We start from the raw sequence: 18567 nt of genomic DNA on the forward strand, positions 1-18567 counted from the left end.
ATTGTGCCAGGCACTGTATAAACTCAGAACAAAAAGACCTCTAGCCTTTATCTGTCCACAGCAAAACAGTCACCTGTGGATGGGTCATACAGGCTGTATTCTTGAACTGAAGTGGCAGTAATCTAAGGTAGTTGAGGTTGCAGATTGGTCCCCTCGCTCTCTGAAGCAGTAGCCGCGACAATCTGGTGGCAGGCTGTGTGTGCACATAAAGAAACAAAGACAAGACCGTGCAATATTTACTGTACATACATAGTTCTCTCACCAAGCGCTACCTGCAAGGAGCCTTTGCCAATGTATGTTAGTGCCCCTTATTGGAACACTAGCTATTGTAACAAGCTGTGATCTCTTACTGTCTTTGCCACTGTTTCCATATACACTATTGCCACCCATGTAAGCTAAAGCTACCTTTGGTTGTTTTAACTCATGCTGTCACTATGAACTGCCTTGCCATGCATAGTTGGGAGGAGCATATAACAATGGTTCTGTTTCTGGGTATGTCCTTATTTTCCTGTGGTCATGGCACCTTTACCAAAGCTGTGTACCTTTGGGGTCCCAATGCTACTCAACCCTTTCGTTCCCCAAGTGATCTCTGGGACAAATCTGTAGTGCAGTGAAAATGGCACTTTTGATGAGGGCTGCAAGCATGAAGAAATAATCACCTAGATCCCTTATTAAAAAAAAATCACACCATCTCTATAGCTGCACTGATTCAAAAAGTAGTTGGTAGAACTTAAATTCATTTGGAAGTTTGAACTGTGAGATTGCCTAGGTCAGGTGTATAATAAAATATAGACAAATACTGTGCCTTATTCTTATTTAACTCCAGTTTTATATAACCCAGAGAGAGGAAAAAACTTCATTTATGAAGTTAAAGTTGTGATCAGTCATAATTTATACCCCCAAAACAGGAAATAAGTTTAAAAATCATGATTTATACAGCACGGATCATGTGTTGTTATACCTGTGCTACATCATGTCCATTGAAACAATACCAGTTATTAAACAAAATACAAAATCCTAACATGCAGCCTTAACCCCAAATTAGACTTATGTACACAGTTTCTGCACTGTTATAACTACATGGGCTATCAGAGGTGATTTTTTTTAACTGATATATTAGTACAATCGCTAATGTGGATGCAGTTATACTGGGATAAATGTGCTTATAAGCCTCATTCCCTTTTCCATACAGGAACAAATCATATTGGTAAAAGCACATTTATATTGTTTATAACTCTGTCCAGGCTACTGGGAGGACTGTACTACTTTAACTATATTGGTATAGTTAAAGCAATATAACTTGTGTGTGTTGGTAAGGCCTTAATCCCATTAGTTTTTTAATTCATTTGCTTTCTCATTTAAAATTAATTAATAAAGTATTTTTATTGGAACGTAGCAATTCTTATGGTGTTAATTTAATTGTTTTTATGTCTTGTAACTTCTGAGGAATTAGAACAGATTTCTCCAAGCAATAAATTGTAAATGAGGGGCTCAGTATTTACAGAGATGTCAGCCTTGAAGCCCTTACATAAATTGAGAAGAGGACTTTATCATTTAAACCCCAGTGCCCAATCATTGAAGAACTAGCTCCTCCAGAGACAATAGGTCAATCCTGAGTGGCTACTTTTGAGTCACTGCTCTGAGTACTCAGTAGAACATCAATATCAAATACATGTAGGAAGAAGACTGGAGGCTTTTAAGTTTTCGTTAGCTGTTAAAACAGTCTCAAGAAGCTGCACTCCAGTAGGGAAGTTTGTTTCCGTAAGATTTAGAGTTCAGTTGACTCATATACAAATATTCGTTTAGCTGTTTTTGTTTTATAATCGCAGAAACTTAGTATGATTTGGAAGGAAAAAACATTGAGTGCCATATACTTGGTCTCACAGAGTTATCTATTGTGGAGTTAAATGTTAAGGAACTAATTTCACTGTTGTAGATTAGCTGTTGCTCTACTGTTTCTCACTTTTGGAGGAAGGTTGTTACATGTTGGCTGTGTGACACGAGAAGCCATTAAAGATACTCAGGGTTTTGATACATCTTTAGAACTCAGGTGGAATGATGCCCTGATTCTGTTAGGAGATGCTGTATGTTGCAGGGTGGGATGGCCCCTTTAAAGATGTTGGGTGTAGCCCCACTTGTGACTAATTAGCTGCCTCCCAGGTCATGAGATAAATGATAAACAAGCAGCTTAATTGGGGTGGTGAGTCAGCAGTGGTGGCAGAAGACCTTGAGGCAGGGGAAGGGAGCGGGAGCTTGCCACATCGCTTAGGTGAAGAACCTAGGTGGAGATACCTGCTGTATAGGCAACAGCAGAAACCCTCTGAGGCACAGGTCTTAGCAGAGGCCCGAGGACAGGGCCTGCTTTACTGTCTGGACTGAGGTTGTAGTGTGTCGTGTGTCGTGTGTCGTGTGTCAAATATAAAATGAATCTGTTGGCAGAGGGAATGAAATATTGACACCAGTGTGAGCTTCATTGATGCACCAGCTGGTGAGATGATCTGCTGGCTTACATGAGTGGGGAAATTGAGGCTGGGTTTGGGGAAACCCTGTTTTTTCCTACTACCACAGCAATGGCCTAGAAGGCAGGATTTTCATAGATTCCAAGGTCTGAAGAGACCATTGTGATCATCTAATCTGATCTTTTCTGTAGAACTTCCCAAAAATAATTCCTAGAGCAGATCTCTTAGAAAAAATATCCAATCTTTATTTAAAAATTGCCAGTGATGGAGAATCCACAATGACCCTTGATTAATTTTTTACACCTTGCCTCCAGTCTGAATTTGTCTAGTTTCATCTTCTAGTCATTAGATCATGTTATGCCTTTCTCTGTTAAACTGAAGAGACTGTTATTAAATGTTTGTTTCCCATGTAGGTACTTGCAGACTGTGATCAAGTTACCCTTTAACTTTAATTTTGAATAGATCTGTCCTGTTTCTTCTCTGACAGTGGTGTAAATCAGAAATGACTCCACTGAAGTCAAGGAAGTTACCCAAGTATAAAACTGCTGTGAGAGGAGAACCAGGTGCACAGGATACAATTTCCAAAGCAATATAGTCTTCAAAAGATTAATGTTTTAACTTCTAGCTGTGCCAATTTATTTCCAGTATCTCCTGTATGTACAAAACTTTCATCTGAAACAATGTATTTTATAACTGCTCAAACCACACCTTAGTACACTTCTGTGTTGCTGTCCTAAACTGGATTCACAGAAATTAACCGAACACTGGTGAACTGCTGAATTCAGGTACTGAGACATTAACAACTTTTTAAAGAATCAGAAATGTACTTTACTGGAGCTGCGTATGGAATGCCCCAGGCGTAAACATTATTATCTGCGATAGAGCAAATTCAAATAAAATCAGATCCAGGCCAAGTCCTGCTCACCTTACCCAGGTGAGTCATCTAATAGGCTCCATGAGTAGTATCAGCAAGATCTGGACATAAATGTGTCTTCAGATCTTGACGACAGATGTGTTTTGTCGTTGTTTTCACTGGTGCTCCGCTACATGAGGCACTGCACAAGTGGTACTGGAGAGAGGAGGCGGATTATAAAGGGAATGACTGTTCTGGCCTCTCTTCAATGCACTGTCAGGGTTCCCAGAACCAACCACCACCCTGCTGTTGCAATCCAGCGCTGACTGTTTATTACAAGGGCCCCAACAACACTCTTCAGTGGGCTCTGTGTAGGCAGAAGATCTCTGAAGTCAGTAAGGCCCAGCTCCACAAAGGGACTTAGGCATTGTAGAGCCGAACTCTTACATGCCTTGCCACCCAGTGGAATCCACGGATGCTGGGTAAGGTGCAGAGGCTCCTTACCCAAGGCATTGGGTCAGACAGGCACCTGAGAATGGATCCACAAAAGCCAGCTTGCTAGGCCGGGAGCTGCCTAAACTAGCAAGTGCTGAGGAGAGGGATGTGTCCTACACCCATCCCTACTCAGGAAGCTGGGGATACAAGGTTAGGCAGCAGCTGAGTGGGAATTTTGAGGATCTCAGTGTTGGACTTAGGTGCCTAACTCTGACTGTAGTCTTACTGTGGATCTAGGCCCAGGACTTTCTGCAGGCTTTGGAGTCTATGCTAACAACTCCCAATTCCGCAATATGCTGACCATCTGAGAAAGGGAAAAGCTGCCAGCAAAAACAGCATGATTCCATTAAATTCCCGTGTGACTCAGGAAAATTGCAACACCAAAAGTGAAAGGCTAGTGTACTAAACCGCTTGTCATCAAGCCTCCTTCTAGCAATTGCTTTGATTTTTTTGATTCTGCCTGGAAATGCTTATTGTGTACATATGGAACTTGCTTTGCCTGATAGATCATAAGCAACTGAATAGTAATTTTAGTGATAAACAAGTTCCTTCTATCTGTGAACGCAAAAGGAATAAAAGCCAACTAGGGAGGATGGAGAGTGGAGTGTTCTGCAAGAACAAGAAAAGATGAACATGAAGAGCAGGAGAGAGGATGAGTGGCAAGCAGTTTTGTTCTGCCTGGAATGAGGTCCCTGGTAAGATGACTGACCACTTTTGGGGCTAGATCATGCTCCCACTGAAGTCAATTGAAAAATAAATAAGAGAAAATGATCTCCTGAACGAACAAAGAATTCGGATGTTCAGGATGGGTTTTAAGCCATGGGAAAGTAAGGAGTTGAAATACTAAAGCTGTGATGGGACATAAGACATTGTCAAAGATTGATATCTTTTTCCACTACAGAATTAGTTAAAAACATGAAACAAGTCTTGATATAGCATCTAATATTTAAAAAATAAATCTGAATGTCAGAGTGAGAGCATTTGTCACATGCTGTGACAGCTAGTGATGGTGCCATATTCCCAAATTTGTTGGTTTGGTTTGGTTCAGAGATCCACACTCTGGAGTGTAGTTTCTTCCCTAAATCACATCCAAGCCTCCTGAGTCTGGAGACCTGCACTCGAGCTATCACCAGGGAAAGCTTTCCCATGAGATTTCCTGTGGTCCCCGTAAGGACAGGAAATGCCTCAAGAATAGCTTTTTCCCCCACTATTTCAGTTCTTCCAATCCTGCCTGGACTCAGGCAGAGCAAAAGCATCCAGGAAGATTAAAAAAAATAGTGGGGGTCAGGAGGAAGTGGTCTGAACCTTTTTGAACGACAAGAGCCTATTTTGCAAGCACCTACCTGTAAATTGTGCCCAAAAGTTAGTAAGCACCAGCTTGAATGTTGCACAAGGTTCTAATTTTATTCAAACAAGTCACTCATCTCTCAATACAGCACATATGTTATACATGACAGGCAGAGGTGGAGGAACAATCCTGCTCAGCTTACTCAGAGGTCCAGGGGACTGCCTATTTGAGTAAAGTGGTCAAGTTCTGGCCATTTGTTAATATGTTCATTTTAACTCAAAACAAATAACATTTCTTGTGATTTACTCACTTTTGGTCAGTGTTTTTAAAAAAAAAAAAAAATTAAAAGAATCTAGACGCTTGGAGTTTTCAGTCTACACAGCCATTCAACTTGAAGGATACCAAAAGTTCTAGAAACAATGGACAGAGCACAGTCACAGGACTCAGGAGACCTAGGTTCTCTTACCATCTCTGCCACTGACCTGCTGGTGACCATGGGCAAGTCACTTCCCCACTCTGTGCCTCTGCCTCCCCTCCCATCCTTTGTCAACTTTGTCTATTTAAATTGAAATGTCTGTGGGGCAGAGACTATCTTAGTATGTGTTTTGTACAGTGCCTAACACAACGAGGCCCTGATCTAGGTTAGAACCTCTTGGTGCTACTGTAATACTCATAACAATAAAACAATTGGAGCTCCGAAGTAGTCCATAGTCTATACAAATGAGGATGGTGGAGAATACACCTTCATTAGTAAGGGAGTACAGAGACCGGAGTATAATAATGTGCATATATGTGTGATCCGATTTGGCTCTCTTATCAGCACATTCGGGTTATATACATTGGATCAGACGCCCCATTTCTACTAGCTCAGGGAGCCTATAACATCACAAATCCAGCAGAGGGTGCCAAAGCCTTTATAGCTGAAAACTATAAGCTAATTTTCTGAGTCCTGTAACTGAGTAAACATTGCTTTTGCCCTTAGGATTCTGTATAACAAGCAACACATTTGTAATACACTTTGTCTTTCCCCTCTTTGTATGACAGTGTTATAGTGTTACTCTTCGTGCCCCTATCATTTAGGTTTTGTCAACATTTTTGTTATAGCTTCCTGTTCTTTTTGGGCTTTATCAGTTGGCAAAAAAACATTCCTTTCAGCCTGAAACTTGCCATGTAGAGACTTGACATTTAAGCAGCTTTGACTAAAATAGTGTTAGGTCTGGTTTGTGTGTCTGTCTGTCTTTAATTGTTTTAATTAAAAACAGAGTATAAAGAAAAACGTAGTGAAGGGATCCTAAAGAAAACAGGAATAGTGCATAATGATACAAAATAAATTATCTGTAGTTATCACTGACATGATTTAATAATTAGTTATACTGGAATTTGAAATTCTATATTAAAAAAAGTTTGAAATCTAGTTATAGAACAGAAGCAACATAGACTGTGCATGAAAAGCAAAATGGCTTAAATTCCTTAAGTATGCTGAGCTTCAGCTGTAGGTTGAAAACTGTATCAATCCCTCTTGGAAATGGCAAGTAGAAAGTGCTTTATCTAAAATTTGCCCATGCTGCATTATTATGTGATGTATCTGGAAGTCTGGCCCAGCTCCAACTGAGCTCAGTAGCAAAATTTCTATTGACTTCAGTGAAAGCAAGGTTCACCCCACTGGAGAGATTTTCAAAACACCTAAAGGAGTTAAAAGCACCCAGCACCCTTAGGTGCTTTTCCAAATTCCAGCTCATATGTGCAATCTGAATAAAAAGGCCTGATCTGCAGTTGGGATGAGATGGAGGCTTGCAGCGGTGCCTAAATAAAGCCTACAGGATCAGGTCCAAAATTACAAAGCTTAAGAAATTATAGTTGCTTAAATTACCTTCAGCATTGTAAAGATTTTGTCCAAGTTTAAATGACTTATTTTAGAAAATACTAAAACTCCCTTTTAAAATCCAGCAACAAGGTTTAAATTCAGTTCTTAGAAAGAGTTTGTAGACTACTTCATTCTAATTTTCAAATTAAAAATAAATCCTATATATGGACCCTGGACATAAATTGAAGGTTATAATTTGTAGGGTAATTTGTTTTTTCATGCAGATGACTCTTCTGATCATGGACCAGTCCATTCCCAGCCCTCTCAAACCTTCAATGAGAACTCTGGGTGTGCAGGATTGGATCCATACCACTGTCCATCCTTTAGTGAACTTTGTTAAAATATATACCTTTCCTCATTCGGATCTTTGCATCATTTGAAATTAGATTAAGGTTTAGCTCGATCCTTGATTGGCAGGGATGAAAATGTGTGAGATCTGAGCAGGAGGGATGGCCAGCACTGGCTGGTTTTCTCACCCACCCACCCACCTTCTTTCTCCCTTTGAAGTCAATGGAGATGTGACAGTTTGCACCAGCTGAGCATCTGCACTTACCTATGGGGATCAGGATCCATGACTTGGAGTGGACGGAGCTGATGGTATGGCCACCTTACCCCCGCCTACCCAACCCCACAGAGATTCCTCACCTAAGTTAATGATGGTGGAGTCAGTCCCAATTTTAGCTGCACCCCCTGCCATATGAATTGGTTCTGAGAGTAGCACACAGTGGAAAAAGTCCTCAGAGCATGGTTTTACTCAACCCTTGCTCCCATGCAGGCAGAGGAATGCGGTGTAGGGCCAGGGCGTAGTGAAGAAGCACAAGAGTGCCACACAGATGGTTTTTGGCCCCTGGTAGATTCTGGGGTTCACTGCCCTGCCACTTCACTGGGAGGGGGACAGCCCCTGCAATGGAAAAATGGCAAGAAAACTCCATGACTCACAAGTCCAATCCGACACAAACTCTGTTCCTACAGCTAGTGCTCGCCATTTATTACTGCATGTCACTCAGACAAATCAATAAGCCAGGTCTTCACATAGGGTCAGATTTTGCTCCCACTGAATTCAGTGGGTGCAAGGTTAAGCCTTAATACACTAAAATTACCAAAGGAGGGTATATAAACAGTGATGCGCTATTCATATAACGCTACATTCTCTGGCTCAGCTAAGGACCACAGAAGGCCCTGAATGAAGAGCAACTGGTGCAGGGGTGGAGCAGAATGCAGCTTGCACTCCATGTGTGCATTACATACTTGTATATTCCAGAGGGGCTCCCTCCACCCTGACATGCTGGGGGCTTTTGGAGCAAGGTGGAGGAGGGGCAAGGGTGTGTAATTGATCTGCAACTATATGGATTCATCAGCTGAACCCTATTGCAGAGGAGGGTGCAGCAACTGCAGATGATACTGTAGGCCCTAGGATGGAGAGCATGGGAAGAGAAAGGAAGTTATAGCCTCCCACTCCCAGAACTCCCCTTGCACTGTACTTTGGCTGTGCACAGGTACCATCACACATCTGGTTACAGGTCACATGATATTGCATATACACAAATATATCAAACACACCAACTGATTTATGAGTGAGACTCCTACAACACAAGTTACCTCTTTAGAACCCATTGAACTCCAGCCAAACTATAGATTTAAATGGATAAAGACTGTTAGGAATGTAAATGGCATACAGAAATGTTAATCCATGTGGCATGGTTTTGTTCCCAAGTGTTATCCTAGACTGAGGCAGTAAATCACACAAACTTCATTTCTGAGTGTCCCGTATCTAGGGACCTATATATCTTTATTTGAGTTAACTTCTTTTATTAACTCCCCTAGCAATGGGTAGCATTCAATTGATTTTTTGAGACAGTATATAGGAGACTAATATTTCTATTATGGAAATCTTCAACCACACCAGATCTATTGCCTTGTCAGTTTGGGTATTTGGAACACATGGCAGTAAAAAGAGGAACATCTAAAAATAAAGATCATTTAAGAGATTTCTGACATCTGTTCTCTTTTTCTAAGCATTTATGACTGATCTGTTTTGTTAACATTATGTGGGCCCAGTCCTGCAGCTTTTTCTGACACATAAATCCTATTGACTTCAGTGAGAGGTGGAAGAAGGCCTGCCTATAATATTTATTGTAGGGACACTTTTCATGTGTTGTCCCTATATTTTGAAAAGAGAGAGGTTTTTACATTTAAAGTTTGTAAGTTTCCCAAAAAAACTCAACCCTGCAGTTTAATGATTTATTATATTGCTTGGCATTTAAAGGAACCCAGTTTATTTAATTTAGGCCTGGCATTTAGATTTTTTTAAATAAATAAATTAAAGTGGTGGTGGTGGAACTCCATGTGCACATGTGTGGGGTGGAAGTGTTGGTGTTAACACTACGTAATATAGCTGGAAGTGCTTTTTTATAAAATATTTCAATTAAACAATTTTTTTGTTCTAAATGATTTAAACATCTCCCTCTTCTAGTATCAACCCAGACACCAGATCTGAGCTAGTGCATAAGAACCAGAAATAGAAACTTACTAGAAGCAAACAATAACACTGAACAGGCTAGGGACCTGATCCTGCTTCTTTTGAAATCTCTTGGTGTTTTGTTATTGATTGCATCAGGCACAGGCCTCAGTATTTTAGCCCTGCTGGGTGAACTACAAAAAGTAAATGCACAGTATAAAAGGTGAAAAGTTGAAGAGACTAAGGCCCAGATCCTCAAAAATGCTCAGGAACCTCACTCCCACTTAAATATTTTTTTTTCAGTTTTCGTAAGCCAGGGTAAGCCAATTCTGCAAAGACTTAGGCATATGCTTAGCTTTATGCCCTGTAAGCAGTCTCATTCCAGTCAATTGGTCCACTCAGCATGCCTGAAGTTAAGCACATGCCTAAGTGTTTGCAGGATCAAGGCCAACATTGTTATCAATGATATAGGCTCAGATCCACAAAAGTATTTAAACTTGCTGATTTCAGGATATTTTTAAAGTATGCCATTGTTATAATTGGTTGCTTGAATTCCATGCAGTTTGGGGGGGATAAATGCTGATTCATTGTTTTGCCTGAAATGGATAGCTAGAACTGTACTTTCACAGACATCTGTGATTGGTTTGGTTTGGTATAGTTATCATTAATTAAACAAGAGAGCCCAGCTTTCAAAAAGTACATGGGTTTTTAAATGCACCTCAGCTGGGGTATGCAAATGCTCTAACGCTTACATGCAAACGTGGGATTTGCACACTCAGAATGCTGACTGGTGCACTTTTATCAGGCATTAAACCATGCAGTTTTCACATGAGTAAAAGTATACACACACATTTCTTAAAATCTGAGCCTAGGATTTTACATGGGCTGTGGATTCAAATATAACGTTTACCCCTGCAGCCACTCAGGACTTATGGGACTTCACTGAGAGCTTTGCTTAAGGAGGACCTGATCCTGTAGACCATACATATATATGTGTATTAACTTCTCACTTTAGTTTCAAATTATGTATTTTTCCTTGTTTCTGAGAGTTGACTGATTTCCTAAAAGACCAAACCCACCCCTCCTTTTCATTGACGCGTACGGTCCTAAATGCCACAGAACTGCTGCAATTCTTGTTACACAGGAGCCCCAGGCCTGCACCCTGTCTATGCTACCGTGTAAAAGTTCTCCAGCAGATTTTTCCATGGCAGCTCCATGCTTCAGAGTGAAACAGAAAAGAGAAGGATGGCCACACATATAATCAGCGAAGACACACCTGCACTGATCTGCTGGCTGAAATATCCCTTTCCAGAGGCCACAGCAATTGTGCCTCTACTAATAAACTATATGCTGGCAGGAGAGATTTCTTAACCTCCTCCTCTACGTCCCCTGGTGCAATATATGTTTCTATGGGGTTTGCACTAGAATCCAGAGCTTAGCTCATAGAAAGGAGTGTTTCAAGTTGGTCATTCTCAAATGTTATAACTTTAGACCCATCTGATTGGGACATCCAAGTACTATTTTCCATTGTGCACATGCATTGTTATTTTTGGATCATGAACTAAAAATATTGCCATACTTGTATTTTCTTTAGCAATTTGTATTTTAGTCTCTGTGTATGCAGTGTTTGTTAATGTTCTTTTGTTATTGTACTTCTGCAAAATAAAGGGGCTGGCAGGGAGAGAGACAGAAAGAGATCCTTGTCCTTTCTTAGTTAGAAAATGCGCAGACACTACAGTGATGAGGAATAGACAGATAATTATACAAATGTAGCTATTGATACACATGTAATAAGCATTTATATGTTGCTTTCCATTTTACAAACAATTAATTGCAATGCCATGACCAGTGTACTATATCCAATATTAGAAAGGCAAATTAACACAATCTATATCCAATTCACCTTTTTAAAGCTTGTGGGATATTCTACAGAGTATTAGATTAGTTTGATTAAAATCATTAACACATCTGTAGTTTCAGGGCTATTCCCTCTATAACTTTAAAACATATTAAAAGTCCTGGGTGAAACTGAGATGCATAGGTTGTGTGAATCAGTGAAGTGCATAGAAAGGATGGGGCATGAATTGGTGATACACTTTAATTGGTAAGAAAATAAAGGGAGCAAAGTGCAACTCATATGGAAACCTAATTACACATTGTAAGCGTGATTTTTCAAAGACAGCTAAATGCTTACACTGTCTGGTAAAGCCAGGTGTTTGCAGAAAATCATTTTTGGAGAAATACATGTTTAAATGCTGATGAAATTTTACTCAACCGTTAAACGTAACATATTACTCAGGCCTGAGCTATTCCCTCAGCCCTCATGTTCTTTTACAATTAATGTGTGATGTCACATTTTCCACTCTATTTATACCACTTGGTGGGTTTCCTGAATATCAAGTGCCTTGAGTGAGTTGGAGATTATTGTGACTAATTTCCCTCTTCAGCTATCCTGCATCAGTTAGAGGGGTGAGAAGAGTGGAAATGATGTTCCTTGAATGGCATGAAGGTCACCCCCAATTACAAGCAGCTGGCTGTTAGCTAGCAGAAGTTGGGCATGCTGAATGGTACCTAATGCACTGCAGCTGCTAGGTGTATAATCTTCCTTAGCGATAAGCTCTGTGTCGCAATCTCAGATACATACTGTTAAGGCTTTATATGCACTAGGGAGAGGGGTGAGGATTGCAATCCTGATTCACTGACACCAGTGTCAAAGCTCTCGTTAAATTTAGTGGTGCAAGGATTTCACCTGCTGAAGATCTGATGCACTGAAGTAAAAAATTTACTGTAGTGTCCCTTACCCTGGCTGAAACTGCAGTATGCTTACACTGCGACAAGTCACTTCTACTGTATACCAGGGCAGCACATATACAATAGGGAATGGCATTAGTGTAGCAACATTGGTGTGTCTACACTAGTGCAAAACATCCTCCAGTATAGACAAGTTCTTAGATTTCAGAAACCAGGAGAGGGTGTTCTGCTAAAATGAATCTTCAGATAGAATTGGGATTTAAAAAGCAAATGACAGTGATTAGTTATCAGAGTTAGACCATGCACCTAAAGATCCTGTTTCTGCGGGGGCTTCCAATTCTTAAAAGTGCCTTGCAAAAGATTTCTTAAGAATGGTTTTATGCCCTTTTTTGTTGATTTTTTTAAATGTATAATTAAGGTCTGAAAAGTTTGGGGGTGTTTTAAAGGTCTTTCTTCTGTTTGGTTTTTAATCATAGAAATATCAGAAATGTAGTCTTTCCCCTAGGCTTTATTTTTGCGGTTTTTTCTTAGAGGTATGAGGGAGTTTATTGTGAGCATTTAACACTTTAATTGAAAGGGCAAGGATGTTGAATGTTCAACAAAGGCTTCCTCTATTCAGAATGTTAATTGGTCATTGACGCTAAAGAGCTTTCATCAAAACCAAACAGAAACACAGACTTTCCCCTCTTAATAGCAAAACTTCCACTTGTTTTGCTGTCACCATTTCATTAGATCTCCAGCCATCATAGTCTTCTAACCTAGACAGGACTTGAATTTCTAATGTGAAAGTAAGCCAGATAAACCCTTCTAGTCTTAAAAAAAATTCACACTGCCTTTATATATCATAAAGATGTAAAAAGATGGACAAGCCTGGTTTTTTTGTGCAGGTTTCTTTTATGAGCCCTTCAGGGGAAGTAAAGTTTAAACAATGTGTAGTTTTTATGATCTTGGGGTTGGGGTTAAGGCTTTTGCATTGCTGTTTGCAGGGGGAAACTATATAAACTCATGCCTGATCTGAAATAAATATATTAATAATAATTAAATAATTAATACATTTATAATTAATATTAATTATAATATTTAAACTAATAAATAAATAATTAAATAAATATATTAGATGTGTACACACACAGAAACACATATACATACACATTGTTTCAGTGGCTCTACTCTTGAATGAAGCTGTTTACTCTCGCAAGAAACTTCTGCTTTAATAACACTGGCATTGTGTTTTTCAGCCATAGATCCAGGGAGATGGAACAAAATAGGACTGAGAATTCAGATCTTATTTGAAAGCACTGAAATTCACAGAACTTCAAAGTTGTCGTAAGGTAAGATTTCCAATTTTAAAAGTGTGTTAATTTGACAGTTGGCTGTCTTTTTTTTTTTTTTTTTTAAACTACAGAATTTGCCTTGCAAAAGTTTTGAAACTGATTTCCAAAGCTTTCTGATGCTGAAACTGATTCCTTCAATCCTACTTTGCATCATCAAACTCTTAATGTAGTAGTATCGTCTATGGTTATTATTTTTTAAATTAAATGTAATGTACTTAGGCCCCAATTCAGAAATTAGATTGGTGTGGGCAGACCCCTGCATTCACTGATTGACTTCAGTGGGGTTTCATTTGGGTGGAGAGCTCTGTCTGGGTGGATCTCATTCCAGGATCTGGGCCGTAAGGTCCCATTCTGCAGCCTTTACTGGTACTGTCTCATGGAAACACATTTTTAAATAGAAGTAGTGATTTACACTTTTGTGTAATTCCATATACTGCAAAACATATAACAGCCCTGGACCACACACTGAACATTTCCTGTTCTAAAGGCCAAAAGAGGGCATAAATATTTGCTGTATTCAGGGTTTTTTATTTTAATTTAATTTTAAATAAAAAGGGGGAAACAGGAAAAAACAAAATAGCAAGTAATTTGTCTTGATGAGTGAACTAGCTTAAGAATGTGGGGATTTTGTTTAAACAATCTTATGCTGATTTTACTCTGGTAAGGATATGGAGCCAAATCTTTCTCACCTTACTCAGACATTACCATAGTATTTATTTATTTATTACAGTAGCGGCTAGAAGCCACAACCAGGATCAGGGCCCTGTTGTGCTCGGCAGTGTCCAAACACAGAGGCCTGGTCTGTACCTAAAACTTAGGTTGAGCTAGCTATGGCACTCGGGGGTGTGAAAAATTCATTCCCCTGAGATATGTAGTTAAATTGACCTAAGCTTCACTATAGATGCAGCTAAATCGATGGAACAATTCTTCCGTCGACCTAGCTGCTGTGTCTTGAAGGGATGGATTTACTACAGTGACAGAAAACCCCCTTCCGTTGCCGTAAGCAAGTGTCTACGTGACAGTGCTACAGCAGCATAGCAGCAGCTGTGTTGCGGTAGCGCTTGTAATGTAGACATAGCCATGGTTAAGAGCCAGTCTCTGCCTCTGAGAGATGACATTCTAAACAGAGAAGACAGACAAAGGATGGGTGGGGAAGCAGGCACAGAAAGCCCTCAATATTTTGTTATTATGTTAGGACCTAGAGGCCCCAACCAAGCTTAGGGCCCCATTTTGCGCTAAGCACTGTTCACACACAAGATAAAGACTGTTTCTGCCCAAAGAGTTTTACAATCTAAATAGACAAGACAGACAAATGATGGGAGGCCATATGGGGGCACTAAGAGGTGAAGTGACTTGCCCAAGGTCACACAGCAGGTCAGTGGCAGAGCCATGAATAGACTTCATGTCTCCTGAATTCCTGCCCAGTGCTCCATCCATTAGACCACATTCATGTATCTGATCCCATTGATCTCAATGACACGGCTGAAGTAAGTAATCTGGGTGCATAATTCACAGTGCTCCATTGAGACAGTGAAAGGCATTAACATAGCAATATTTGAGTAAGTTAAAGTAACCTAACAGAAGTTATAAGAATTATGTAAGGGCTTGGTGAAGTTGATAGGCACATTTTTCAGACTGGTTAGACTTTCAAAAATCAAGAGACATAATTTTAAAATTCAGAAACTAGGAGAAAATAGAGAAACTAGGCAGAACTGTTTCACACAAATGGTAATAAACATATGGAACAGGTTACCTAGGAAGTCTGGGGAAGTAAAGAGTATAAATGAATTCAAGAAACACCTAGTTTCTGTAGAATGATGGGGTTGAGTGGCATGGTAGGAAAGCAGGAAATATACCTATAAAGAGAAGGGAGGTTGGCAGATATGCCCTTTCAGTTTTCTAAAATGTCTCTCTCTAATCCTCCTCTAATATATCTGAAATTTTGCATAAAGTGTCATTCTAAGGCTCAGGTATTCTGATGTGCAGCTCTGAGGGTATGTCTATTCTACAGCAGCACAGCTACGGTGCTGTAGCGTAAATGCTTCCTGCACTAACGGAAGGGGATTTTCCACCTCTCTGAGTGGCTAAGTCCACAGAAGAATTCTTTCATCATCCTAGCTGCATCTACAGTAGGGGTTAGGTTGATCTAACTATGTCACACCCTGCACACATTTTTTCACAGCCCTGAGTGATGTAGGTAGGTCAACCAAAATTTTAGATGTAGACCAGGCCTCAGTATCTGTAAAGTCAGCAACTGTAATATGTATCTAGGTACTAAACACATATGTTAGGTTCCTGGCTAATAGTGCAAGATGTATCACAGCCCTGCCCAGGGTCAAATCAAGCCCTTACATATTTATCTCAATGATATAACATTCAGCTGAACATAAACGGAGAGTTATCTTGTGACAAAGTTTTTTGCAGTGTTGGAATAATTTTTAAATCCTGCACATATTCCTTATCGTTGTAAAGTTCCAGAGCTCATTTCTGCCCTCATTTATATTGGTGCATCTTCCACTGATCCATTACAGTACTTGTGTGTGTGTGGACTCACAAAATGTGCTACAGATCTGGCTGGGAAGTTCAATTATGTCATGAAATGGAAAGATTTGTTTTAGTCTCCATCAGCTAACTGGTTTTTTGGACAGTTTGTCCAAAAATCAAATTTGCTTTTCCTTCTTTTTTTTTGCTTGTAAGTCTTCATTTTTTTCAGTTTACAAAATTCAGCTAACACATTTAAACCCTTCACAGTCTCCTGCATAGTGCAGACTAAATTGAACCACTTGCATTGCATATGGTCTTTATTGCTGTCAGGGCTGTTTCCTTTTTTTCCCATGAGTGCATGGTGGGTCCCTTGCATTACAGAGAAAAAGTATTTAATGGTGAAATCATTTTATTCTGAAATATAGCCGACTTAGGGGTTGCTTCAGTAACCATCTGGCAATTAAATCAAACTCCAAATGACAAGAATCAACATTTTAAATGGAAAAATAGAGCCAAGGAGAACTACTAAATACAAAACATTCCTCCTTTCTTCTGGCTGCTTCTCTCAGGACCCTCTTTGATAACAAGAGGATTGTGTCTCCTGGGGGAAGGCAGTTACCTATATACATGTGGGCGCGTACCTGATTCTCAGCTGGTGTAAACTGGTGACGCTCTATTGAAGTGAAATACTGAGCCCGTCAAAAGTTTGGTATTCCAGTTTACATTTTATATATAAAAAGTGTGTGTGTGTGATATACACACATATAGCTCTGTTTGTGTACACAGATAGATATACATATAGCTATAGCTGTATATACACAGAGAGAGCTAGATAAATAGATACATACACAAAGCATATAACTGTCAACAAAGGAATGGATTTCTTTTGTTGGGCTCAGGGTCCCGCTTTTCAGAAAAGCTCGAAATTATAAAAAGCAACCCATAAGCTACATTTGTGTCTCATCAGAAACATTAGAAGAATTTCCCTTTCTGCAGGGATTGTGCATTTGGAAATTGTTCCTCCCCTCCTCCCCCTTTTAACAGTAATCAAACTCCTTCAGTATGTGGCCGAGCTAAACTGGAATTGACACGAGTTCAGCGAGTTTCCCATAATTAGCTTTTGGGATTGTTGTGCAGGCTCATCATGTAATTAAAATAAAGACTTAAAGGTAGTTTTGCCACTAAACGACTTCCCCAGGAATAGTCTGGGGAGGCGCGCGCTGTCCGGGCTGGAGTTCTGGCTTGCATCTGCAACGTATTTTCAGGGAGGCTGAAAATTGCTACCTTTTGTTCAAAATGGGCCATTTCATTAGGAACTGTCATTGGGAGGCAGTTTGGAGAGAGTCAAAGGGCAGATGTCATCTTTAGGCTACACCCCCTCGTCACGCAGGAGGGAAGGGAAATCTCGAGCTTGTTTGGGGATCTGTAAACCAGCAGAAATGGCCCGAATTGGAAGTTTCAGCATCTCCTGCAAATCCCCCTGACAGACAGTGCCAGGAATTCAATGGACCGGTGGGGAACGCGTTTCTCAGACATCTGTCCCGCAGGGGACTTGGGGGTCCGTTCCACTCCTCTGGGCCTGCGAGGAAGACCTCCCTGGGCCCGATCCTGCGCTCCCCTCCCCTCCCCTCCCAGGCCCAGAGGAAGAGCCAATGGGCGTTTTGCCTGAGCAAGGAGCGCTCAGCCTAGGCTGGGCGCCCGTTGCCTTTGTTTTTCGGCAGAGCGGATCCTCTCCGGCACCGGTTCCGAATCGGGGATCAAAGTGGCCCCCGGAGCATCAGGCGGCTCTAGATAACGGAGAGCGGAAAGGGCTGGATATAAGATGGTTTGTTTTCGCTCTGAAAATCCCCTGCTGCCCCCTCGCTCTTTGGGGTCTTCAGGCCAGATGGGGGATGTTGAATGACAACAACAAAAAAAAATAACAAAATCTTAGATGATGAAATTAAAACGAGCCCATCTTCCAGCGCAGAGAAGGGGGGCGGGCGCCGCGACTCTTTCCTGTGGTCGTGAAATATCCCAAACTTTAGTAAACCCGTGAATTGATTGTTCTCCCTGGTGTCGACAAGGGAGGGGGATAAACAGCTGGCAGAAAATAACGCCTGTGCAAACTGGGAGGGTTTTCGCAAGGAGCGCTTCACATCACCAAAAGGGAGGCTTTGCTCTGTATGAAAATGCCTGCTTCGGAGGCGGGTGCACTGCTCAATCGCTCCCTGCAAAGGCTTTGAAGGTTTCACCTTCAAATCGACTTTATTAGTCAATCTTGCTTTTATTGGGGGGGGAGGGGGAGAGATTCAGGGGGAATGTCAAAAATAAATGCACCCTTTGTGCAAACCAAAGACACTTCAGCCAAGCTAGGGAAGAAAAAGGGTGATCTTACCTGTCCCGCAGGAAGATGTCCATCCTTTCGTGTTTCCTTTCTATTTAAAGGAAAACAAAACATTTCTCATTTATATTAACTTGTCAAAACTTCTTTTAATTTTTAAAAACTTGCTCCTAAATCCACCCCTCGGGCATGATTCTCTTTTCTCTGTTGGACGCATTTCTTTAGCTTTAATTGTCATCTCCCCCAGGAAACCTGTCC

Source organism: Emydura macquarii, unplaced genomic scaffold (assembly GCF_026122565.2).
Source record: "Emydura macquarii macquarii isolate MOO-44397 ecotype Brisbane River unplaced genomic scaffold, CSIRO-AGI_Emac_v2 contig_968, whole genome shotgun sequence".
NCBI lineage: Eukaryota > Metazoa > Chordata > Testudines > Chelidae > Emydura > Emydura macquarii.